The sequence below is a fragment of the Nerophis lumbriciformis genome, linkage group LG03, assembly GCF_033978685.3.
Source record: "Nerophis lumbriciformis linkage group LG03, RoL_Nlum_v2.1, whole genome shotgun sequence".
Classification (NCBI taxonomy): domain Eukaryota; kingdom Metazoa; phylum Chordata; class Actinopteri; order Syngnathiformes; family Syngnathidae; genus Nerophis; species Nerophis lumbriciformis.
The window spans coordinates 46,272,217-46,298,525 of record NC_084550.2 but is presented as its reverse complement, the minus strand read 5'-3'; the positions used below and the strand labels follow the sequence as shown (position 1 = coordinate 46,298,525).

At 39.7% G+C, this 26,309-nt stretch overlaps 1 protein-coding gene across 4 annotated transcripts in view; it reads right to left on the bottom strand.

Moving 5' to 3' along the window:
- Window positions 1-12,863, bottom strand: part of plxnb1b (plexin b1b) — a 274,071-nt gene extending 261,208 nt beyond the window's left edge. For all 4 annotated transcript variants that reach the window (XR_012050329.1, XM_061937833.2, XM_061937834.2 and 1 more), the window contains exon 1: window positions 12,602-12,863. The gene's annotated coding sequence lies outside the window, so the exon portion shown is untranslated. The remainder of the gene's footprint in view (window positions 1-12,601) is intronic.
- Between the last annotated feature and the right edge of the window lie 13,446 nt (window positions 12,864-26,309).

The window sequence follows — 26,309 nt, the reverse complement described above, 5'->3', positions numbered from 1 at the left end:
ACCTATCTGACTGTTTTTTTGACATTCCCTTTAGCGCAGCGTAGGCGCGGCTTATAGTCCGGGGCGGCTTATAGGTGGACAAAGTTTTGAAATATGCCATTCATTGAAGGTGCGGCTAATAACCCGGGGCGGCTTATAGTGCGGAAAATACGGTAGGCTAACGTTACCTACCTGCTACCTCTGTCTTTTCTCGTTTCTCCTCCTCTTCTTTTCTCTTTTTTCTTCCCTGGGCACCTGACAGTTTTGGCCGTTTTGACATCTTGTGTTGATTTTTTGATGTGGTGACGTCCAAAAAGAGTCATGATACGGGAAGGGAGGGGGCGCACCGTGCGAGGGGAGGAGGGGGGGGGACGTAATGTTGTAACAAATAATATTTCTATTAAATAGGCTTTACTTTGCATTTTAATTAACGTGGGATTATTTTTTGTATTTAGAAATAATAGTACCAACTTTTTTTTTTTTTTTTTCTCCAACATTTGTGGCACTGGCGTGGCGCCCCCTGATGGACGGCGCCCTTAGCATTTGCCTATACGGCCTATGCCACGGGCCGGCCCTGAGCGTGGGACTGCACAAACACACAGGATTTACGATCACCGGCTACCAACTCGCTAGTGATAAGTGCCACAAAGTAACCAAAATTAAGAGGAAAAATATGATTACAAAGCCAAATGTCCCGTTGTGGGAATATTTCGGCTTCAAACCGGATAGGCAATATGAGCCCATCAACATGGACGAAAGAGCGAGAAACAACGACAACAACAAAAGACAACGCCCTACGCACTTTCAAATGTTCAACATTTATTTAAGTACATTTTTGCTCACAGAGATGAAAGTCCATTTTATTGTTTTGTTAGTTTATTTATTCGGGATAGCTACAAGTTATTTACCTTCCAATTACAGTACAATGGTAAACAATTATACAATGATGTAATAATTTGTGTACATGTATATTCTTTTAAATTGATAATTATGGGTCTGCTGCAGTGCAAGCAGCCCATATTATTATTGCATTATTATTATTATTAGAGATGTCCGATAATGGCTTTTTGCCGATATCAGACATTCCAATATTGTCCAACTCTTAATTACTGATTCCGATAGCAACCAATACCGATATATACAGTCGTGGAATTAACACATTATTATGCCTAATTTTGTTGTGACGCCCCGCTGGATGCATTAAACAATGTAACAAGGTTTTCCAAAATAAATCAACTCAAGTTATGGGAAAAAAATGCCAACACGACACTTTTTTTAACATGCCTCAAAACAGCAGATTGGAATTTGGGACATGCTCTCCCTGAGAAAGCATGAGGAGGTTGAGGTGGGCGGGGGAGGGGGTGAGGTGGGGGGGAGAGGGTAGGGAGTAGCGGGGGGTGTATATTGTAGCGTCCCGGAAGAGTTAGTGCTGCAAGGGGTTCTGGGTATTTGTTCTGTTGTGTTTATGTTGTGTTACGGTGCGGATGTTCTCCTGAAATGTGTTTGTCATTCTTGTTTGGTGCGGGTTCACAGTGTGGCGCATATTTGTAACAGTGTTAAAGTTGTTTATACGGCCACCCTCAGTGTGACCTGTATGGCTGTTGACCAAGTATGCGTGGCATTCACTTGTGTGTGTGAAAAGCCGTAGATATTATGTGACTGGGCCGGCACGCAAAGGCAGCGCCTTTAAGGTTTATTGGCGCTCTGTACTTCTCCCTACGTCCGTGTACACAGTGGCGTTTTAAAAAGTCATAAATTTTACTTTTTGAAACAGATACCGATAATTTTTAAACCGATACCGATAATTTCCGATATTACATTTTAAAGCATTTATCGGCCGATAATATCGGCAGTCTGATATTATCGGACATCCCTAATTATTATATATTATGATTCCATTAGTACCGAACGGGACAAGCGGTAGAAAATTAATGGATGGATGGATAGTACTTAATTTGGTCACAAAATAATGTTGACAATAACATTGTGTATCGGCAATAATTTGTGGGACAATATAACGTCCAGCAATAAGTACGAATAAGTATCAAAATCACGGAAATCCTATGATCCCGTATTGATGGCTACTGAAATTCTGGTATCGTGACAACCCTACTAGGAATGCAAAGCTAAATGGATGCATACTTGTGCAATGACAATAAAGACCATACCATACCATTTTTTGGTACAGTCTTTGGTTTGGAGGTGTACCGAATTCTCATAACACCAGGAAGAGTGAGGTGTGGAAGTGACCAGATAATATCCACTACGTGCATTTTGTATGGTTCCTGTACCCAAAATGAACCAAACTGTGACCTTGAAACTAAGGTTATAGCGAACCATCACACCACTAATGAACTGTGTACATACTGTACATCAGTGTTTTTCAACCACTGTGCCGCGGCACACTAGTGTGCCGTGAGACACAGTCTGGTGTGCCATGGGAGATTATCTAATTTCACCTATTTGGGTTAAAAATATTTTTTGCAAACCAGTACCGTATTTTTCGGACTATAAGTCGCAGTTTTTTCATAGTTTGGCCGGGGGTGCGACTTATACTCTGGAGAGACTTATGTGTGAAATTATTAACACATTACCGTAAAATATCAAATATTTAGCTCATTCACGTAAGAGACTAGATGTATAAGATTTCATGGGATTTAGCGATTAGGAGTGACAGATTGTTTGGTAAACGTATAGCATGTTCTATATGTTCTACATATGCGGTCCTCTCCAAGGTTTCTCATAGTCATTCACATCGACGTCCCACTGGGGTGAGTTTTTCCCTTGCCCTTATGTGGGCTCTGTACCGAGGATGTCGTTGTGGCTTGTGCAGCCCTTTGAGACACTTGTGATTTAGGGCTATATAAATAAACATTGATTGCCATTGATTGATTATAGATATTTGACTGACTCTTACCATAATATGTTACGTTAACATACCAGGCACGTTCTCAGTTGGTTATTTATGCCTCATATAACGTACACTTATTCAGCCTGTTGTTCACTATTCTTTATTTATTTTAAATTGCCTTTCAAATGTCTATTCTTGGTGTTGGGTTTTATCAAATAAATTTCCCCAAAAAATGCAACTTATACTCCAGTGCGACTTCTTTATGTTTTTTTCCTTCTTTATTATGCATTTTCGGCCGGTGCGACTTATACTCCGGAGCGATTTATACTCCGAAAAATACGGTAATTATAGTCCTAGATGTGTTGTTGTTGAGTGTCGATGCTGCCTAGAGCTCGGCGGAGTAACCGTGTAATACTCTTTCATATGGTGGCAGCCGGTAGCTAATTGCTTTGTAGATGTCAAAAACAGCGGGAGGCAGTGTGCAGGTAAAAAGGTATCTAATGCTTAAACCAAAAATAAACAAAAGGTGAGTGCCCCTAAGAAAAGGCATTGAAGTTTAGGGAAAGCTATGCAGAACGAAACTAAAACTGAACTGGCTACAAAGTAAACAAAAACAGAATGCTGGACGACAGCAAAGACTTACTGCGTGTGGAGCAGATGGCGTCCACAAGGTACATCCGTGCACGACATGACAATCAACAGCAAAATAGGAGCGCAAGACAAGAACTAAAACACCACACACAGGAAAACACCGAAAAACTCAAAATAAGTCACGGCGGGATGTGACAGGTCGTGACAGTAGACCTACTTTGAGACAAGTGCTATAGTGATGCATGCTTTGTTATGGTTATGGTTTGAATTCATATCCGAAAATTGCGACAACAACTTTTTACTGTCAACTGTTAGTGATCATCTGCCAGTTTGTTCGATGTTAGTGATCATCTGCCAGTTTTTACAATATATGATGGAAACTACAAGAAGAACATAGAAGACAAAAGGACATTTCGAAGACTGTGCACAGAGAGGAGGATGATTGCTTTCAAATTTGAGCTACAAAAGCAAGATTGGGACAATGTGTACAATGAAAATGAGGTTGATGAAGCATATGAACATTTCTTAAACAAGTTCATAATACTTTATGACAAACATTGTCCATGGATACAACTCAGTAGAAAGCAGAGAAAGAATAATCAACCATGGATGACAAAAGGATTAAAAAATGCTTGTAAGAAGAAGAATACACTATATAGGAAATTTATAGCACAAAGAACTACAGAGGCAGAAATTAAGTACAAAAAGTATAAAAACAAGTTAACATACATACTACGATTATGTAGAAAAGAATATTACAGTGAATTATTGGACAGGAACAAAACTAATATGAGAGCAACATGGGGCATCCTCAATAGCATTATTAAAAATGGCACTAAGAGGGACTACCCTCAATACTTCTTAGACGGAAATAAAAAAAATGACAACATAAAGGAAGTAGTTGAAAGCTTCAATAATTATTTTGTAAATATTGGACCAAAATTGGAAGAAAGGATTCCAGACCCAGTTTCAATTGAGGACTATAATGATACCATAGAGCGAAATCCCAACTCCATGTTCCTCAGTAATGTGACACAGGAGGAAATAGTTACAATTGTAAAAAAATGTAAATCTAAGACTTCAACTGATTGTAACGAAATTGATATGAAAACGATAAAAAAGGTTATTGAAGAGATCTCAGGACCATTAATGTATATTAGTAACCTATCATTTCAAACAGGTAAATTTCCAAACAAAATGAAAATAGCTAAAGTTGCACCAATTTACAAGACTGGCGACAAACATCAATTTACAAATTATAGACCTGTTTCCTTACTTCCACAATTTTCTAAAATCATTGAAAAACTGTTCAATAACAGATTAGAGAGTTTCATAAATAAAAATAGAATACTCGAAGAAAATCAATATGGATACAGAGCTAATGTTTCAACTTCGATGGCTTTAATTGAAATTACAGAAGAAATTACCAATGCTATAGATAATAAAAAAATGTGCGGCAGCAGTTTTTATGGATCTAACTAAAGCATTTGACACAATTAATCACAATATTTTAATCAAAAAACTAGAACGATATGGCATCAGAGGGTTAGTCTTAAACTGGATAAGAAGTTATCTAATGAACAGGAAACATTACGTGAAGCTAGGCGAACACACGTCTACAACGCTAAATATATCCTGTGGTGTACCTCAGGGATCAATACTAGGACCTAAATTATTCAATCTATATATAAATGACACTTGTAAAGTTACAAAAGATTTAAAGTTAGTATTATCTGCGGATGATACAACAGGGTTTTGTTCAGGAGAGAACACACAGAAGATACTACAAATAATAACAGAAGAAATTAACAAATTAAAAAGATGGTTTGACAAAAACAGACTATCGTTGAATCTCAGTAAAACTAAAATAATGCTATTTGGTAACAGTAGAAGAGAAAGCCAAACCTTAATACAAATAGACGGAATAGAAATTGAAAGAGTAAATGAAACCAAATTTCTAGGTATAATGATTGATGATAAATTGAACTGGAAATCTCACGTAAAAAATATACAACATAAAGTAGCAAGAAACACGTCAATAATGAATAAAGCAAAACATGTTCTAGACAAAAAATCACTTCATATTCTCTACTGCTCACTAGTGTTACCATATCTGAGTTACTGTGTAGAAATATGGGGAAATAATTACAAAAGTACACTTCATTCATTAACGGTGTTACAAAAAAGATCAGTTAGAATAATACATAATGTTGGATATAGAGAACACACAAATCCTTTATTTATTGAATCAAAGATACTGAAATTCTACGACATAGTGAATTTGCAAACAAGAATATACAACAATTCTTCTCAAAAAAAGAGGAGAAATATAATCTTAGAGAGAAATGTAATTTAAAACATTTGTATGCACGTACAACACTTAAGACCTTCAGTATATCAGTATGTGGAATTAAATTATGGAATCAAACAATGTACTAATATGATCCACTTCAAGAAACTCTTCAAACTTAAAGTGTTTACAAAGTATAAAGAAGAAGAACCATGATAAACATTCTGAATGTATTTAACTCATCCATTCTTTCATTCTTTCACTCACAAAATAATCTTACTTATCTCAACATATGAAATGTAACTTACTTCACCAATTATTATTTATTTACTTATTTTTATTGTGATTACTTATGGAGTATATTGTGAATAAATTGAGAACAGGAAGTGAACAAAAGTTTTAGCAACTGTTATGTAAAAGAAAAGGGGTTGGATTAAATAAGCTCTGCTTCTTCCTACTCCTTTTCCAACATGTTGAAAAGAGAAACTGGAGATTGTGATGTATCATGTTGTATGATTGCATGTCCGAAATAAACTCAAACTCAACTGAGTTTCGTTTAACGATTTCTGCTGGTGGTGTCCCTCCGGATTTTGGCTCAAAAAAGGTTGAAAAACACTGCTGTACATCATAAACATGAGCATATTGTCTGTAATCTTGTTGCATCTGCTGGCTCAGAGAGCCCCATTAAGTAGGCAGACCACACTGATAAGGTTAGTGAGTTAATGCTTGGTGACATAATTAAATTGAGTATTTAATCTGGCCATAGCAGCGGAGGAGACCAAGACCCCCGCTGGGCAAATCACAGTTCACACGCTGAGTCCGTGGTGTGTTTCCCAATAGCATCTATTTTGATCTCCTTTGGGGTGACGCTACACGTACACAGGCAATCAATGCCTGCAGAAATACTACATAGATTTATCGAAAAAGGCCATGGAAGACCGTTGCTGTCATTTAAGCCCTCAAAACATAGGTCAAAGTAGCTAATATAGTCTGACCAACCCGTAATTTGATCAAAATACACTTAAACCTACATCTGGATGAAGTGTAATCCAAACAAGATGCATTTGCAAGCAATCAACACCTACTGTAGCAGCATCATCCGCTTTGAGGGGTTGCCTGTCCTCACGTGTTAATTACATCCCGGACAACATGTCATAGTCAAGTCAACACGCTCGTTAACAAGTGTTTGTTTGCTTGGAAGGGGTGTCGTGGCAAAAGGTTCTGATACCATATGTTCCCTGCAGGCCAGCTGTCAGAGAACAAAACAAGGCCGCAACACTTTTCACCATTCAGGATGACTATTGGGGCTGTCAAAATTAACAAGTTAAATCATGTAATTAATCACAAATAAATGATCACAATAATCATGTACACACTTAGATTAATCGTGCAATTTATTTTGACCTTACAGTATGGCTGGGCAATATATATCGATATACTCGATATAGCGCGGGTTTGTCTCTGTGCGATATAGAAAATGACTGAATCCTGATATTAGAGTATATGTTCTCACACAGTTGCTTTTAGCTGCGGGCATTACACTACATGCGCTTCCCACTCTTTGTTGTCTCTCCTTCTCACAGAGACATAAAAACATACTTGCCAACCCTCCCGGATTTTCCGGGAGACTCCCGAAATTCAGCGCCTCTCCCGAAAACCTCCCGGGACAAATTTTCTCCCGAAAATCTCCCAAAATTCAGGCGGACCTGAGTGACGTGTCGACAGCCTGTTTTCACCTCTGCTTTCCCACAATAAAAACGCGTGCCTGCCCAATCACGTTATAACTGTAGAATGATCGAGGGCGAGTTCTTGGTTTCTTATGTGGGTTTATTGTTAGGCAGTTTCATTAACGTCCTCCCAGCGCGGTAACAACACACAACAACAGCAGTCACGTTTTCGTCTACCGTAAAGCAGTTTGTCTGCCGTAAACAGCAATGTTGTGACACTCTTAAACAGGACAATACTGCCATCTACTGTACATGCATATGTGACAATAACATCTACGGCTTTTAGAGAGTGCAGTGCACAACTGCGCACACAACAAGGAGACGAAGCAGAATGCATCATTAGAGAGGGTGTTCAGCATGGTTAGAAAAATAGTGACAGAGAATAGAACAAGGATGGACAATTCAACCCTTAACTCAACAATGAGTAGATGAGTGTTATGTGTGTGTATATGTGTAAATAAATGAACACTGTAATTCAAGTATTTCTCTTATTTATATATATATATATATATATATATATATATATATATATATATATATATATATATATATATATATATATATATATAATAAAATAAATTGGATCAGGCTTGGGCAATCACTTTTGCCAGTATATCTATATATATATATATATATATATATATATATATATATATATATATATATATATATATATATATATATATATATATATATATATATATATATATATATATATATATATATATATATATATATATATATACGTAAAACTTTGTTTTTTGGACATGTACCTCAGGACTGGCTGAAGAAAGATAAACACTTAATGAATATCCAACTGGTGGCTTGTAAAAAGGCCATTACTTGGAAATGGATATCCCAGGAGAGCCCAACTTTGAAGCAATGGATGGAAATCACAATTGACATATATAAATTGGAGAAGATAACTGCCTTTATTAAATATAAATTGGAGAAATTTACTTCATACTGGGAAAACTGGGTCAATTACCGTATTTTCCGCACTATAAGGCGCACCGGATTATTAGCCGCACCTTCTATGAATTACATATTTCATAATTTTGTCCACCAATAAGCCGCCCCGGACTAAAAGCCGCGCCTACGCTGCGCTAAAGTGAATGTCAAAAAAACGCTGCGCTAAAGTGAATGTCAAAAAAACAGTCAGATAGTTCAGTCAAACTTTAATAATATATTGAAAACCAGCGTTCTAACAACTCTGTCCCAAAATGTACGCAAATGTGCAATCACAAACATAGTAAAATTCAAAATGGTGTAGAGCAATAAATAGCAACATAATGTTGCTCGAACGTTAATGTCACAACACACAAAATAAACATAGCGCTCACCTTCTGAAGTTATTCTTCATTCGTAAATCCTTCGAATTCTTCGTCTTCGGTGTCCGAATTGAAAAGTTGCGCAAGCGTGGGATCCAAAAATGGCCGGTTCCGTCTCGTAGAAGTCATCGGGAGTCAGTGTCGCTGTTGTTGTGCAGCAGTTCTGTGAATCCTGCCTTCCGGAAAGCTCGGACCACAGTTGTGACCGAAACTATCTGCCCAGGCATTTACGATCCACTGGCAGATGTTGGCGTATGTCGACCGGCGCTATCTGCCCGTCTTAGTGAAGGTGTGTTCGCCTTCGGAGCTGTGTGAAAAAAGCCACCCGGCCTCTTCGCGTAAACTTCCCTTAACCACTCGCTCATCTTTTCTTCATCCATCCATCCCTTCGAGTTAGCTTTTATGATGACGCCGGCTGGAAAGGTCTCTTTTGGATGGGTGGAAGTTAGCATGGCAAGCTAGAACCACAGTGAAGGATGACTCCTCATTCCCTGTGGTGCGAATATTCACCGTACGTGCTCCCGTTCCACAGTGCAGTTCACAGGAATATCAGTTGCTGTGAAATACGGTAGTAATCCGTGTGCGGATGGAGAGATTGCGTCTTTTTATGATCCGGATCCTTGTCGCGTAGTAGGAGCCATTTTGTGGTCTTTACAGATGTAAACAGGAAATGAAACGTACGGTGATATCCGCGCGTTTTTTCTTCTTCTTCCGGGGGCGGGTGAAGCGCTTCCTGTTCTATGGGGGCGGGTGCTTTCCTTGGCGGTTGCTTGCGTAGAAGAAGAAGCGCTTCCTGTTCTACCGGGAAAAAAGATGGCGGCTGTTTACCGAAGTTGCGAGACCGAAACTTTATGAAAATGAATCGTAATAAAGCGCACCGGGTTATTAGGCGCACTGTCAGCTTTTGAGAAAAATTGTGGTTTTTAGGTGCGCCTTATAGTGCGGAAAATACGGTATGTCACGTCCCATCAGCCTAATTTTTCGAATTAGTGATTGTACTGCTTAAAAAAAAAAAGGATTACTCCCTATATGTGTGTGTATGTATATATATATATATATATATATATATATATATATATATATATATATATATATATATATATATATATGTATATATATATATATATATATATGTTTATATTATTTTATTTCTGATTATTATTAATGTATTATTATTTATGTTTTGTTTATTTAATTGATGTATTTGTAGATACTACTTTGTTTTTTTACTGTTTCTTTCTTTTTTGGGGGGTATGGTTGGGATGTAAACAACAAATATTTTGACATTTAGGGCAGACAACAGATATATGATGTATGTAAATATGATGTAATGGATAGGAATGTCTGATGCTGGATGTCAATAAAAATTAAATGAAAAAAAAAAAAAGAATATGTTCACCTGTGTTGTCCTCTAGTTTTAAGTTCGGATTCCAGGTAATATTTAACATTGCTAATATTGGCGCCAACCGGCTGCTCTTTGTTGTATGAGACTGGTTCAGTGTGTGCGTGTGCGTGCGTGCTTACGTGCGTAGGTAATGAGTGTTATTCTGTGTGTTTGGCCTAAGCCAAAGAAAGACGGGATACCGACATTGTCTGATTGTCGCCCGCAGGTTTGTGGTTTTATTTTATTTTCCATCCATCCATTTTCTACTGCTTGTCCTTTTCAGGGTCACTGGAGCCTATCTCAGCTGCATTCGGGCTGTAGGTGGGCTACACCGTGGACAAGTCGCCGCCTCATCGCAGGGCCTTTCTAAGGTTTTAACCGTAGCAAATGCTGTGTTTTGTTCTGCCACGGAATGGCGCTTTGAATGTACATTTCATATTTTACAGACCGCTTGTATCTGTCATTTTCATTGTAAATTGTTAAAGATGTATATGTGAACAGACAAATTTTACATGGCTGAAGGCGTAAGCCAAAGAAAGACCCGGATACCGACATTGTCCGATTGTCGCCCGCAGGTCGGAAGGAAAAGAAATAAAGCTGAGAACAGTGGAAAAAGTCTCATCATTGTTACACATAGTAACTAATTACATTACCATGGTAACTAATTATATTACCATAGTAACTAGAGATGTCCGATAATGTCTTTTTTGCCGATATCCGATATTGTCCAACTCTTAATTACCGATATCAACGGATACCGATATATACAGTCGTGGAATTAACACATTATTATGCCTAATTTTGTGGTGATGCCCCGCTGGATGCATTAAACAATGTAACAAAGTTTTCCAAAATAAATCAACTCAAGTTATGGAAAAAAATGCCAACATGGCACTGCCAAATTTATTTTTGAAGTCAAAAAGTGCATTATTTTTTTTTAACATGCCTCAAAACAGCAGCTTGGAATTTGGGACATGCTCTCCCTGAGAGAGCATGAGAAGGTTGAGGTGGGCGGGGTTGGGGGGGCGAGGTTGAAGTGGGAGGGGGGGGGGGGGGGTAGCGGGGGGGTGTATATTGTAGCGTCCCGGAAGAGTTAGTGCTGCAAGGGGTTCTGGGTATTTGTTCTGTTGTGTTTATGTTGTGTTACGGTGCGGATGTTTTCCCGAAATGTGTTTGTCATTCTTCTTTGGTGTGGGTTCACAGTGTGGCGCATATTTGTAACAGTGTTAAAGTTGTTCATACGGCCACCCTCAGTGTGACCTGTATGGCTGTTGACCAAGTATGCCTTGAATTCACTTGTGTGTGTGAAAAGCCGTAGATATTATTATGATTGGGCCGGCACGCAAAGGCAGTGCCTTTAAGGTTTACTGGCGCTCTGTACTTCTCCCTACGTCCGTGTACCACTCCGTGCAGCGCCGTTTTAAAAAGTCATACATTTTACTTTTTGAAACCGATACCGATAATTTCCGATATTACATTTTAAAGCATTTATCGGCCGATAATATCGGCAGTCCAATATTATCGGAAATCTCTAATAGTAACTAATTAGATTACTACAATAACTAATTACATTTTTTTTTCATTTATTTATTTATTTCAGGCAATGACATGAAAAGAAAGTACCAATTTGACAACACAATAATATAAATTAATATAGTTCAAAAGGTAGTGTAAAGTATGTAATGCATGATATGGTAATGTAATTAGTTACATTACCATAGTAACTAATTACATTACCATAGTAACTAATTACATTACCATAGTAACTAGTATATCATGCAACAGTGCAGATTCCAACCATTGAAATACTTTGTATAGTTCAAAACTTACGGTCATTTGAAAACATCACCGCACATCATAACGGCAGCTACACTTTCAAACTTAAAGATCTAAAAAAATATATTTGGGAATGTCCGGTGTACCAGATTGAAAAGCTTAACGGGCCACATGAGGCCCCCGGGCCTTAATTTGCCCAACAAGTCTGAATTGGAGGCTGACTTCAGCCTCACCGGTGGACTGCGTTGTACCGTAATTCTCCGTGTGAACGCGCCTCATCTTTTAAAAGTGTTAGTGCGCCCGCAGACAGCCCAACTACACACCTGCCTGCTGACCAACCGCCATTGTTGAAGTCAGCCCACAGAAACAGGTACGTTACGTATATAAAAGTTGATGAATTATGGGGACATTCTCGCCACATTTACCACACTGGAGGTTAAACCAACTGCAGGCCGAGTGCCCAACTTCCAAAGACTTTCTGGTTACTTATACTAATCATATGTCAATATTGACTTTTTTTTTTTTTTACTACCCAAACAATGACGTGATTTAAAGTTCCGTGTCATTTTTTTTAATGAGACGCTTGTGAAAACAAGTGTGGACATGAAGCATTGAAAGTACGTTTAGGTTGAGTTAAGGGCTTTAAAGGTTCAAAAGTAAACTCGCACTCACCTCCTCGTTGCAGTGAAGTGAAGATGTGGTTTATTCCACGGATAATATCCAACCTGTCCGATACTGCTGATACCACAACCCAAAATTCCACTCTTGGCCAGTCCGGACTTGCAGGTTTCTTCTCAATAATCCAACTTTCACTTAGTTTTGCATATGCAATATTAAAAACAATATGTACGGTAGATCCGCGCAGTGCTAGAAAATGCTTGGTTCAGCGTCCGATCATCTTGCTGTGGGCTCCAGCCTGCAGACTTGCCCCCCACATGTCGCCCAAAGTGCAAACAGCGCCCGGCTCTGCTTCGAAGAAGGCTTGGTTAAAGAGACGCTTATCGTGCTGCGTTCACTGTACCTTGTTTTTGCCGGTGCTCAAAATGTAGCGCAGATTATTTGACTCTCCTTGTCACCCGGTCGGGGGAAAATAGATCCGTTCATACTTTCCTTTCTTTATTTGATCACGTCCGAGGTATGAAATAAATGTTTTGACGACACTGGTTGTTGTTGTGCTTTTTGATTTCCAGAATTCCTGGTGTTTGTGAGAGTACCATGGTGGCGTGAATGCGATTGGCTGATAACCAGGAAGAAAAGTGGTTGAAAGAGAGAATGACAAATACAATGTTGAATTGGGTTGAGTTTGAGTTTATTTAGAACATGCATGCATACAACATTATTATAAAGGTTTATTTGAAATAGGGACAAATACAGAAACATATATATCTGAAACAGTTATCCAATGCATGCATCATAGTGTTTGTAGCCAAAGCTAATTTACAACACTTGTCCCCAACAACAACACAGGTCTAACATCATGAAAAATAGGAAAATAAAAAGAATAAGGCAAAGAGGAGTCGATAATAATGATAATAGTAATAATACAGACAAAGTGCAAACTAGATAAAAGCCAATAATAATAATAATAACACAGACAAAGTGCAGACTAGATAAAAACCAATTAGTAAAAACTAAACATGGGAACACAATTGTTGCTCAACTAGCCACAATTTTGTTTTTTGAAAGTTACAAGTAGGGATGTCCGATAATGGCTTTTTGCCGATATCCGATATTCCGATATTGTCCAACTCTTTAATTACCATTAAAGATACCAATATCAACCGATACCGATATCAACCGATATATACAGTGGTGGATTTAACACATTATGCCTAATTTGGACAACCAGGTATGGTGAAGATAAGGTACTTTTAAAAAAATTAATAAAATAAAATAAGATAAATAAATTAAAAACATTTTCTTGAATAAAAAAGAAAGCAAAACAGTTACATTGAAACTAGTAATTAATGAAAATTAGTAAAATTAACTGTTAAAGGTTAGTACTATTAGTGGACCAGCAGCACACACAATCATGTGTGCTTACGGACTGTATCCCTTGCAGACTGTATTGATATATATTGATATATAATGTATGAACCAGAATATTAATAACAGAAATAAACAACCCTTTTGTGTGAATGAGTGTGAATGAGGTTTTTTTTTGGGTTGGTGCCCTAATTGTAAGTGTATCTTGTGTTTTTTATGTTGATTTAATAAAATAAAATAAAAATGAAAAAAAACGATACCGATAATAAAAAAAACCCTGATAATTTCTGATATTACATTTTAACACATCTCTAGTGACAAGTGCAGGTATACTTTTCAAAGTGTCAGGTAGAGAGTTCCATAGTTGTGGTCCTTTTTATTGAAAAGGCAGTCTGGGCAAAAGATGTTCTACGGAATGGAACGCAACAGTTGCCTCACAATGATGCATCACAATTTCCAGTTTCTCTATTCAACATGTTCGAAAAGGAGTAGGAAGAAGCAGAGTTTATTTAAACCTACCTTTTCCTTTACATAGCAGTTGCTAAAACTTTTGTTCACTTCCTGTTCTCAATTTATTCACAATATACTCCATAAGTAATAAAATAAAAATAATTGGTGAAGTAAGTTATATTTCAGATGGTGAGATGAGTAAGGTTATCTTGAAAATGAATGGATGGATGAGATACATTCAAAATGTTTGCCATGGTTCTTCCTCTTTGTACTTTGAAAACACTTTAAGTTTGAATAGTTTCTTGAAGTGGATCATATTAGTCATTGTTTGATTTATTTGCTTGATCCATTCCATCATTTAATTCCACATACTGATATACTGAAGGTCTTAAGTGTTGTATGTGCATACAAATGTTTTAAATTACATTTTTGTCTAAGATTATATTTCTCCTCTTTTGTTGAGAAGAATTGTTGTATATTCTTCGGTAGCAGGTTATAGTTTGCTTTGTGTATAATTTTGGCTGTTTGAAATTCACTATGTCGTGGAATTTTTGTTTGTATGTTCTCTATATCCAACATTATGTATTATTCTAACTAATCTTTTTTGTAACACCGTTAACGAATGAAGTGTACTTTTGTAGTTATTTCCCCATATTTCTACACAATAACTGTTAGAATGTTGGAATTCATTAAACGCTGCTGTTGTCGTGATGTTATGATTAAAAATATAGACGTTACAATGTAGACAAATAAGTTATGAAACTCAAATTAAAACTTCATTACTACTACTATTTTGTATTAATATTACTACTAGTAGTTTAAATTAGCAGAAACTTTGGGCATCCGTTTTTTAACACACAACCGAGGACTTCCATCAGTCCGTGAACGCAGCACTATCTGCGGGTCGAAACAGTGGGGATTTGCTGACACCTTCTGGCTAACCGGAAACATACATTACTACATTATTATCACAATGAGCTTTGAAGAATATATTATTAGTCCAGGGGTGTCAAACTCAATTTAGATCGGGGGCCACATGGAGAAAAATCTACTCCCAAGTGGGCCGGACTGGTAAAATCACGGCACGATAACTTGAAAATAAAGACAACTTCAGATTGTTTTCTTTGTTTAAAAAATAGAACAAGCACATTCTGAAAATGTACAAATCATAATGTTGGTTTTTTTTTTACACTTACATGTTGCGGTTAATAATTTGTCGTTATTTATATTTTCTGACTAAATCATGTGATAATGTTCAGTCAACTCATTGGTGTTAATTTGCAATGAAGATAAAAAAAATTATATCAAAAGTATATAAATTATATTTATATACTGCTTTTCTCTAGTGACTCAAAGCACTTTACATAGTGAAACCCATTATCTACCGGTAATTTAGATTTAAATCAGTGTGGGTGGCACTGGGAGCGAGTGGGTGAAGTGTCTTACCCAAGGACAGAACAGCAGTGACAAAGATGGCAGAAGCGGGGCTCGAACCCAGAACCCTCAAGTTGGTGGCCCGGCCGCTATACCAACCGAGCTATGCGCCCCAGCATGTTATTTGTGAAGTTTGATCATTTTCCTCGACTGATGTACTAACATCATGTGGTTTATTTTGTACATATGTAGCATCCTCTACAAAGATACAAAGAATAGCTATTGCGACATCCAGTGGACACATTTAGAACAGCTGTTTCATTCAAAAACATCCGGTACATTTTTATATTTAGCAAACTCATTCCGCGGGCCGAATAAAACCTGATGGCGGGCCTTTTCTGGCCCTCGGGCCGTACGTTTGACACCCCTGTATTAGTCCCTTCTAGAGATGGTTAACTTTCACATTGAACAAAAACTGTACCAATTGACGTTACCTGGAAATCGGTACCGGTACTCAACGGTACCAATTTTCTGTACTTTTGTGTCTGTTAAAAAATATGAACTGTTTTTAGTAATAAAATCTAATTTTTTGTTGGAACATTTAAACATGAGCTTATTAGGATCCTTTCTGTTGTCAAGACGAGGACTTTGGCGTGGATTGTTTTCCCGAGGTGCAAAGGATTTGGACCGGACACGGCGTGAAGGTGAATACATATTTAATTTTAACACTCAAAAAAAGAATTAACAAAAGGCGCGCACAAGGGCGGAAGTACAAAACTTGGCTATAAAAACAAAAACTCGCACAAAGGCAGAACTATGGACAAAAAAACAACAAAAGACACTAACTGGGGCATTAATCAACAAAACTTACTTGCGATGACGTGAACAGGGCAGCATGGACTATGAACATGAAACAGAGTGTCAGGAGTGTGTCAAGAGTGTGAGCATGAATATGATGTCGCCAGGCCGACCAACAGAAAATGACAGATATGTGGTGATTGAAAACAGGTGCGTGAGTTCAAATGAATCAGGTGCGTGAGTCGTGAGGACAGGTGAACTGATTGGTAGTCATGGAAACAAAACAGGGAGTGAAAAAACAGAAACTGACAGAGTGCAAAAACTAAACAGAACATAGCCAAACTAAACATGATCACCAAGACATGACAGAACCCCTCCCTCAAGGACAGATCCCAGATGTCCAAAAACACACAAAAAAAACAATGATCAAGAGTCATGGGAGGGCAGGAGGGGGACTTGGTGGGTCGCCAGACCACGTGTCCCCGAATCCACCGAGGCAGAATCCGGTGGCGGCGACGCGTAGACCGCCTCTGTACCTGACGAGGTGGGCGACCCAGGAAGGGCCACATTCGTGGCCGACGAGGAGGTCGGCGAACCTGGCGTGGTGGGCGCCCATGGAATGGCCACATCCGTGGCCGACGAGGAGGTGGATGCGTCGTCATCGTGGTAGGCGGCGAAGCTTGGCGTGGCGGGTCTTGGTCTTGGCATGGCGGGTCTTGATCTTGGCATGGCGGGTCTTGATCTTGGCATGGCGGGTCTTGATCTTGGCATGGCGGGTCTTGATCTTGGCATGAAGGGTCTTGCACTTGGCATTGTGGAGCTGCGACTGGCGGCACTTGGCGTCGTGGAGCTGCGACTGGCGGCACTTGGCGTCGTGGAGCTGCGACTGGCGGTACTTGGCGTCGTGGAGCTGCGACTGGTGCTAGCCGTGGTGCAGCTAGCCGTGGTGCAGGTGGAGGTGGCCTAGCTGGGGGTTGCGGCTTGGCAGGCCGAAAGACCGGTGGTGGTGGCCGGACCGGAGGTTGCGGCTTAGCAGGCCGAAGAACTGGTGGAACCACCCCACCAGCACAGCTCCTGGCCCTAGCCCCCCCCTGTCAAGGTGCGGATACCAGACGCGCTCCCTGCGGTCTGGAACAGTCTTTTGGGGTGGGTGGAGGGAGGTCAGGAGGGGGGCAGAATCCTCCCCTTTAAATTGTCCAAAAAATATTTCTTCCTCCCCCACCTGGGGTTGTGTGGGCGGAAAAAAGAAACATTTTGTGATGGGGGCAGGGCTTGAGTCTTGGGGGGCAAGGACAATGCCGGCGAGCGAGTCTGTGAAAACATTTTCTGGAAGTGTCTGATTCTGTCAAAAAAGTCCTTTGGTGGTGGCTGATAAAAAAAGTTAACAGAATTTAAAAAAAAAATCTTGGTCTCTGACGTCATCACCAGTGGGCGGGGCGACGTCATGACAAGGCGGCGGCGTGATGTCATCTGCGGGAAAACTTATTTGCTGGCGACATCTGTCAGGACTTGGACTTTGGCGTGGTTTGTTTTCCCATGGTGCAAATGATTTGGACCGGACATGGCGTGAAGGTACATACATATTTAATTTTAACACTCAAAAAAAAGAACAAACAAAAGGCGCTCACAGTGGAGGCACAAAACAACGCAGGGAACAAAAACTTGGACTATGCATAACTATGAACATGGCAAAACAAAAGACACTAGTGATGGGTCCGGCAACACCGATGCATCGGCGCATGCGTCGAGCTCATAGAGCAAAACCCTGTGTCGGTGCGCGTACCGCTTTTAGAAAGTCACGTGACCGATCATGAGCTGTTTTGGTCACGTGACCGATACGCGAACTGTGTCGCACTGACGCCTCCTCTGTGCCCTGTGAGCGTGTCTTTTCTACAGCCGGAGACATAATAACTAAGAGAAATCATCTAAAATGTAATACGTCGGAAAAACTTTTTTTTTATTTTTTTTTTTATAAAAATGTGTAAAAAAATTAAATGAAAAAAATTCCCAGTCCACAATCATCCACAACACGTTCTCTTAGATTTCCATGTTATGATACATGTTCACATTATTTATTGACTGTATCTAAAAAAGATAAAAATATATTTTTATTTAAATGAAGATATGAAATAATCCTAAATGAAATACAATGACTTGGTTTATTTTATTGTATATACTAGGGCAGGGGTCACCAACGCGGTGCCCGCGGTCACCAGGTAGCCCGTAAGGACCAGATCAGTCGCCCGCTGGCCTGTTCTAAAAATAGCTCAAAGAGCAGCACTTACCAGTGAGCTGCCTCTATTTTTTAAATTTTATTTATTTACTAGCAAGCTGGTCTAGCTTTGCTTGACATTTTTAATTCTAAAAGAGACAAAACTCAAATAGAATTTGAAAATCCAAGAAAATATTTTAAAGACTTGGTCTTCACTTGGAATAAGCGGTAGAAAATGGATGGATGGATGGGTCTTCACGTGTTTAAATAAATTCATTTATTTTTTTACTTTGCTTCTTATTACTTTTAGAAATACAATTTTAGAGAAAAAATACAACCTTAAAAATGATTTTAGGATTTTTAAACAAATATACCTTTTTACCTTTTAAATATCTTCCTCTTCTTTCCTGACAATTTAAATCAATGTTCAAGTAAAAAAAAAAATTTTATTGTAAAGAATAATAAATATTTTAGTTTCTGTTTTTTTGGACGAAGAATATTTGTGAAATATTAGTTCAAACTTACTATGATTAAAATTCAAAAAAATTATTCTGGCAAATCTAGAAAATCTGTAGAATCAAATTTAAATCTTATTTCAAAGTATTTTGAATTTCTTTTAAAATGTTTCTTCTGGAAAATCTGGAAGAAATACTGATTTGTCTTTGTTAGAAATATAGCTTGGTCCAATTTGTTAAATATTCTAACAAAGTGCAGATTGGATTTTAACCAATTTAAAACATGTCATCAAAATTCTAAAATGTATCTTAATCAGGAAAAATGACTAATGATGTTCCATAAATTCTTTTTTTTAATTTTTTCAAAAAGATTCAAATTAGCTAGTTTTTCTCTTCTTTTTGTCGGTTGAATTTTGAATTTTAAAAAGTCGAAATTGAAGATAAACTATGTTTCAAAATTTTATTTTTATTTTTTTCGTGTTTTCTCCTCTTTTAAACCGTTCAATTAAGTGTTTTTTTCATAATTTATTCTCTACAAAAAACCTTCCGTAAAAGGAAAAAAAAATGTACGACGGAATGACAGACCCAAATACCCATTTTTTTTATATATATATACATTTATTTATTTAGCTATTCTTGTTTAAATCACACATACGTGTAACTTACAAATGACAATATATTTTTTTATTTAAGTGTGTATCAAACTGGTAGCCCTTCGCATTAATCAGTACCCAAGAAGTAGTTTTTGGTTTCAAAAAGGTTGGTGACCCCTGTACTAGGGCATAAAATCAGTGTCAGTTGAGTCGGTCCATAGGTTGCCTGTAGGGATTTTTAATGTCCAGCAGATGTCAGTATTTAGTGACACAGTATCGACACAGTATCAATACAGTTTTGCAATGTGTCGAAACGCTTCATGACGCCTCATCAACCCATCACTAAAAGACACTAACTGTGGCATAAATAAACACAACTTACTTGTGGAAGCAAAGAGCAGCATGAACGATGGTACCAGAAGTGATGTCGCCAGCCTGACCAACAGAAAATGACAGGCTTAAATAGTCATGTGGTGATTGAAAACAGGTGCGTGAGTTCAAATGAATCAGGTGTGTGAGTCGTGAGGACAGGTGAACTGATTGGTAGTCATGGAAACAAAACAGGGAGTGAAAAAACAGAAACTGACAGAGTGCAAAAACCAAACAGAACATAGCTAAACTAAACATGATCACCAAGACATGACATCTGTCCAGTTGTTACCGTTTGTTTTATTATTAACTTTCTAAGTCAGTTGCTTTGTTGGCATTGAAAACTGCAACCTTACCTTGAAGAAGTTTAGCTGAGTCCGCTCTCAGTGTGTCCATCGTCCATAACGAAATAATTCAAACATTGTACAGTATTTTAACCTTAAAGTATGATTGTTTGTCTTCAATGAGATCAACATTTTAAATTTTGAATATTTTTACACATGTGAAACTTGGAGTCTTAAGCAGATTGTTTTTGGGGGCTCAGGGCCCCAATACAATTTTTTTTGTGCAAAATAACAAATTTGACGTCATCAAAACATAAAATATAGTAAACTTTTGGCCACTGACATTTACCACCAAACCAACACTACCAAAAATGGATGTTGTGATTGTAATCGCCCTGAGAAGGGAAATGTTTGAGTATACAGATACGAGGACACAACTTTGTTTTGCTCACGTCTGTATTGACCATACTTGCCAACCTTGAGACCTCCGAATTCGGGAGATGGAGGTGGGGGGCGGGATTTGGTGGTAGCGGGGGGTGTATATTTTAGCGTCCCGGAAGAGTTAGTGCTGCAAGGGGTTCTGGGTATTTGTTCTGTTGTGTTTATGTTGTGTTACGGTGCGGATGTTCTCCCGAAATGTGCTTGTCATTCTTGTTTGGTGTGGGTTCACAGTGTGCCGCATATTTGTAACAGTGTTAAAGTTGTTTATAAGGCCACCCTCAGTGTGACCTGTATGGCTGTTGACCAAGTATGAATTGCATTCACTTGTGTGTGTATAATGTATATTATGTGACTGGGCTGGCACGCTGTTTATATGGAGGAAAAGCGGACATGAAGACAGGTTGTAGAGGAGAAGACAGGTTGTAGAGGACTCTAAAGGCAGTGCCTTTAAGGCACGCCCCCAATATTGTTGTCCGGAGGAAATCGGGAGAAATTCGGGAGAATGGTTGCCCCGGGAGATTTTCAGGAGGGGCACTGAAATTCGGGACTCTCCCGGGAAAATCGGGAGGGTTGGCAAGTATGGTATTGACTACTAACAAATCAAACACCAAACATGTACAAGTACACAGTATTGCAACAAACATAAAATGCACTCCAGTATTTCAGTATTTTACATTCAAATAATCGAGTAGGTTTTCCTGTTCTTTTGCACTAATAGACTTTACCTTAGTGTAACAGTATTTTAAGATGTCTCAACAAGTAAATACAAAGGTTCACCCAATACAGTAAGCCTATATTGTTTTAGTAACAAAAGTCACTTATCATTCCTTAAGATTAAACAAACTACACTGAATTAGTCCCAGAAACTGTAGTAAATAGACATTTCATCAGCAATATACACAGATTAATAATTAACTAGGCACAGTACCTTTCTATGTATTTAACACTGTTGATGCAGTTAGCATCTGCTTCGTCATCGGCAGTGCAATTAGCTTTAGCATTAGCTTGGTCATGTATAAAGCCTTGTCGACTGAAAAGACACATATCATAAAAATATACTCTTTCAAACATGTTTAAACACTATAAAGATACATTCGGGGGTAAAACTATTTACATAAAGACACTTGTACCTGAGAAGGGAGATGTTTGAGTATACAGATACGAGGACACAACTTCGTTCTGCTCACGTCTGTATTGAGTGCAAGCAGGAAGTCAGGCGTCCTCTAGTATAGCTCCCAGCACGACGCGCCCCTGCTGGAGCCGTCCAGTACTACAATGGCTCTTATTAATGCTGGCATTACAATAACATTAGCTCCATATTCTACAAATAACGGTGCTTTACTGTTGTCACTAACAATAAACATTTTTAAGTTGCGAATATAAAATCCTAGAATCCGTTGGTGGACGCCGGCGGTGAGGGATGCCGTCAGGCTGTAGGAGTCCTATCGGGTTCTTTTGGCTCATGGGACTCCTGAGGCAGCAGACAGGTACCGACAGGCCAAGCGGTGTGCGGCTTCAGCGGTCGCGGAGGCAAAAACCATGGGAGGAGTTCGGGGAGGCCATGGAAAAAGACTTCCGGACGGCTTCGAAGCAATTCTGGACCACCATCCGCCGCCTCAGGAAGGGGAAGCAGTGCAGTGTCAACACCGTGTATGGTGGGGATGGTGCTCTGCTGACCTCGACTGCGGATGTTGTGGATCGGTGGAGGGAATACTTCGAAGACCTCCTCAATCCTACCAGCACGTCTTCCTATAAGGAAGCAGGGCCTGGGGAATCTGTGGTGGGCTCTCCTATTTCTGGGGCTACCTCGGGGTAGTTAAAAAGCTCCTTGGTGGCAAGGCCCCGGGGGTGGATGAGATCCGCCCGGAGTTCCTTAAGGCTCTGGATGTTGTGGGGCTGTCTTGGTTGACAAGACTCTGCAACATCGCGTGGACATCGGGGGCGGTACCTCTGGATTGGCAGACCGGGGTGGTGGTTCCTCTCTTTGAGAAGGGGAACCGGAGGGTGTGTTCCAACTATCGTGGGATCACACTCCTCAGCCGTCCCGGTAAGGTCTATTCAGGTGTACTGGAGAGGAGGCTACGCCGGATAGTCGAACCTCGGATTCAGGAGGAACAGTGTGGTTTTCGTCCTGGTCGTGGAACTGTGGACCAGCTCTATACTCTCGGCAGGGTCCTTGAGGGTGCATGGGAGTTTGCCCAACCAGTCTACATGTGCTTTGTGGACTTGGAGAAGGCATTCGACCGTGTACCCCGGGAAGTCCTGTGGGGAGTGCTCAGAGAGTATGGGGTAACGGACTGTCTTATTGTGGCAGTTCACTCCCTGTATAATCAGTGTCAGAGCTTGGTCCGCATTGCCGGCAGTAAGTCGGACACGTTTCCAGTGAGGGTTGGACTCCGCCAAGGCTGCCCTTTGTCACCGATTCTGTTCATAACCTTTATGGACAGAATTTCTAGGCGCAGTCAGGGCGTTGAGGGGATCTGGTTTGGTGGCTGCAGGATTAGGTCACTGCTATTTGCAGATGATGTGGTCCTGATGGCTTCCTCCGGCCAAGATCTTCAGCTCTCACTGGATCGGTTCGCAGCCGAGTGTGAAGCGACTGGGATGGGAATCAGCACCTCCAAGTCCGAGTCCATGGTTCTCTCCCGGAAAAGGGTGGAGTGCCATCTCCGGGTTGGGGAGGAGATCTTGCCCCAAGTGGAGGAGTTCAAGTACCTCTTGTTCACGAGTGGGGGAAGAGTGGATCGTGAGATCGACAGGCGGATCGGTGCGGCGTCTTCAGTAATGCGGACGCTGTATCGATCCGTTGTGGTGAAGAAGGAGCTGAGCCGGAAGGCAAAGCTCTCGATTTACCGGTCGATCTACGTTCCCATCCTCACCTATGGTCATGAGCTTTGGGTCATGACCGAAAGGACAAGATCACGGGTACAAGCGGCCGAAATGAGTTTCCTCCGCCGAGTGGCGGGGCTCTCCCTTAGAGATAGGGTGAGAAGCTCTGTCATTCGGGGGGAGCTCAAAGTAAAGCCGCTGCTCCTCCACATCGAGAGGAGCCAGATGAGGTGGTTCGGGCATCTGGTCAGGATGCCACCCGAACGCCTCCCTAGGAAGGTGTTTTGGGCACGTCCGACCGGTAGGAGGCCACGGGGAAGACCCAGGACACGCTGGGAAGACTATCTCTCCCGGCTGGCCTGGGAACGCCTCGGGATCCCCCGGGAGGAGCTGGATGAAGTGGCCGGGGAGAGGGAAGTCTGGGCTTCCCTGCTTAAGCTGCTGCCCCCGCGACCCGACCTCGGATAAGCGGAAGAAGATGGATGGATGGATGGATGAATATAAAATGACATAGTAATACAACTCAAGAGCTTACTTTGCTACTTACAATCACTATATTCTACTCGTAACTAAAATTACATCCTGTCACATGATGACATATAACATATTTTCCGGACCATAGGGCGCATTGGACTATAAGGCGCGCTCCCGATGAATGATCTATTTTTTACTTTTTTTTTTTCATATTATATTATAGGGCACATTAAAGGAGCCTTTTTTTTTATTTTCTAAATGTAAAAGACTTCCTTGTGGTCTACATAACATGTAATGGTGGTTCTTTGGTAAAAATGTTGCATAGATGATGTTTTACAGATCATCTTCAAGTCGCTTTCTGACAGTCGCTTCAGGATGCGCCGTTTTGTGGGCGGTTTTATTTACGTGGCTCACCTTCGACAGCGTCTTCTCCCCGTCATCTTGCAGTCTACATGTATCTCTTATGTTTGACTTCCACCTACTGGTCACACTTATCATTACACCATGTACCAAATAAAATAGCTTTGAGGTCGGTAAGCAAAACCAGAATTATTTCGTGCATTAGGCGCACCGGGTTATAAAGCGCACTGTCGAGTTTTTGAAAAAAAAGTAAAGGATTTTAAGTGCGCCTTATAGTCCTTACAGTAATACGGTAAGTATGAAGCATGCGCTTAGCTGGAATGCAGTGTAGACGTTCTTCAGTACAGCAGTGCCTGAACTTACGAGCCTAATTGGTTCTGAGATGGAAATCTTAACTCGAAACACTTGTATCTCAAATCAACGCCGCTCTTTGAAATCAATCGAAATCCATTTAATTGGTGCTTGCCCCTCCCCAAAACAGCACACTTTTAACATGCAACATGTCTTTTAAAAAGAAACATTTTATATTGTATAAAAAACAATACAGTAGAATGTATTACCACTACTACTGTGGTACAGTAATAACCACTGTAAAGTAATGTTAAAAAAACAACTTAAAGCCTTGTTCAACTGTTTACCGACGTATCCTATTCATGTTTAGCTAACTTTTACTGCAAACGAATATTGACTCCAAATATCGGTTATCGGCTTCCTTGACTACTATAATAATTGGTATCGGCCCAGAAAAAAACACCTCTAATCCCTAATACAATTTCAAACCTTACTGACTCAACTCAACCGCGGAACAAACCCAGTATGAACGATTGCAAGAATAACACTAAGGCTGCACGTCACGGGGAAATTGAGAATATCTAAAAAAATTGCCACTATATTCTAATCAGTGACAGAGCAAGAAGGGCTAAGGACACTACATATTCCTCATATAAATTTTACATGTGCTTCTTCGCACAAAACGTGGGCCCCTCACGGAATAGACGCACTGAATAGAACACACTATGTATTGATCTTGGAGATAGATACATTTCTGTAAAAACAACAGCGTACTACTTTACCACTAATAGTCTCCTAGCAATGTGTCATTTAGATCAGTGGTCCCCAACCACCAGTCCGGGGACCGGTACCGGTCCGTGAAGCATTTGCTACCGGGCCGGAGAGAAACATTAAATAATTTATAAAGGACAGCATTTTCTCCGACTTAACTTTGGTCTGTCCCACGAGACCTGGGGTGTCAAACTTGATTTCATTGAGGGCCACACCGCAGTCATGGCTGCCAATAGAGGGCCGCTTGTAACAGTAAATAATTAATGAATTTGCCTATGAATTTAAATATTTATAAAAAAATGTACGTAAAGAGTAAAAAAAAAAAATGTGGATTTTGAACACTGTTTTTTACAGAAATAAACTGGCAGCTTAGTTGCCAGACTTTTACTGTAAAATGTATGGTGTTATTTTATTATTATTATTTTTACAACATTTTACTGTAAATGGAAATACAGTGCCGCTGTTTAATTGTGTTTTGGCAACTCAGATGCCAGTTTTTTACCATAATAAAATGTGGTACCATAAAATCATCAACTGTGGATTAAAAAAAAAAACTGACAGCTCTGTCAACAGAATTTTACTCTAAAAAACAAACATTGGTCGTTTTTTTTTTCAACTTACAGTAAAAAGCTGTAAAAAAAAAACAACCTCCCTACATTTTACAGTAAAGTCTATTGGTCATTTTAATAGTGT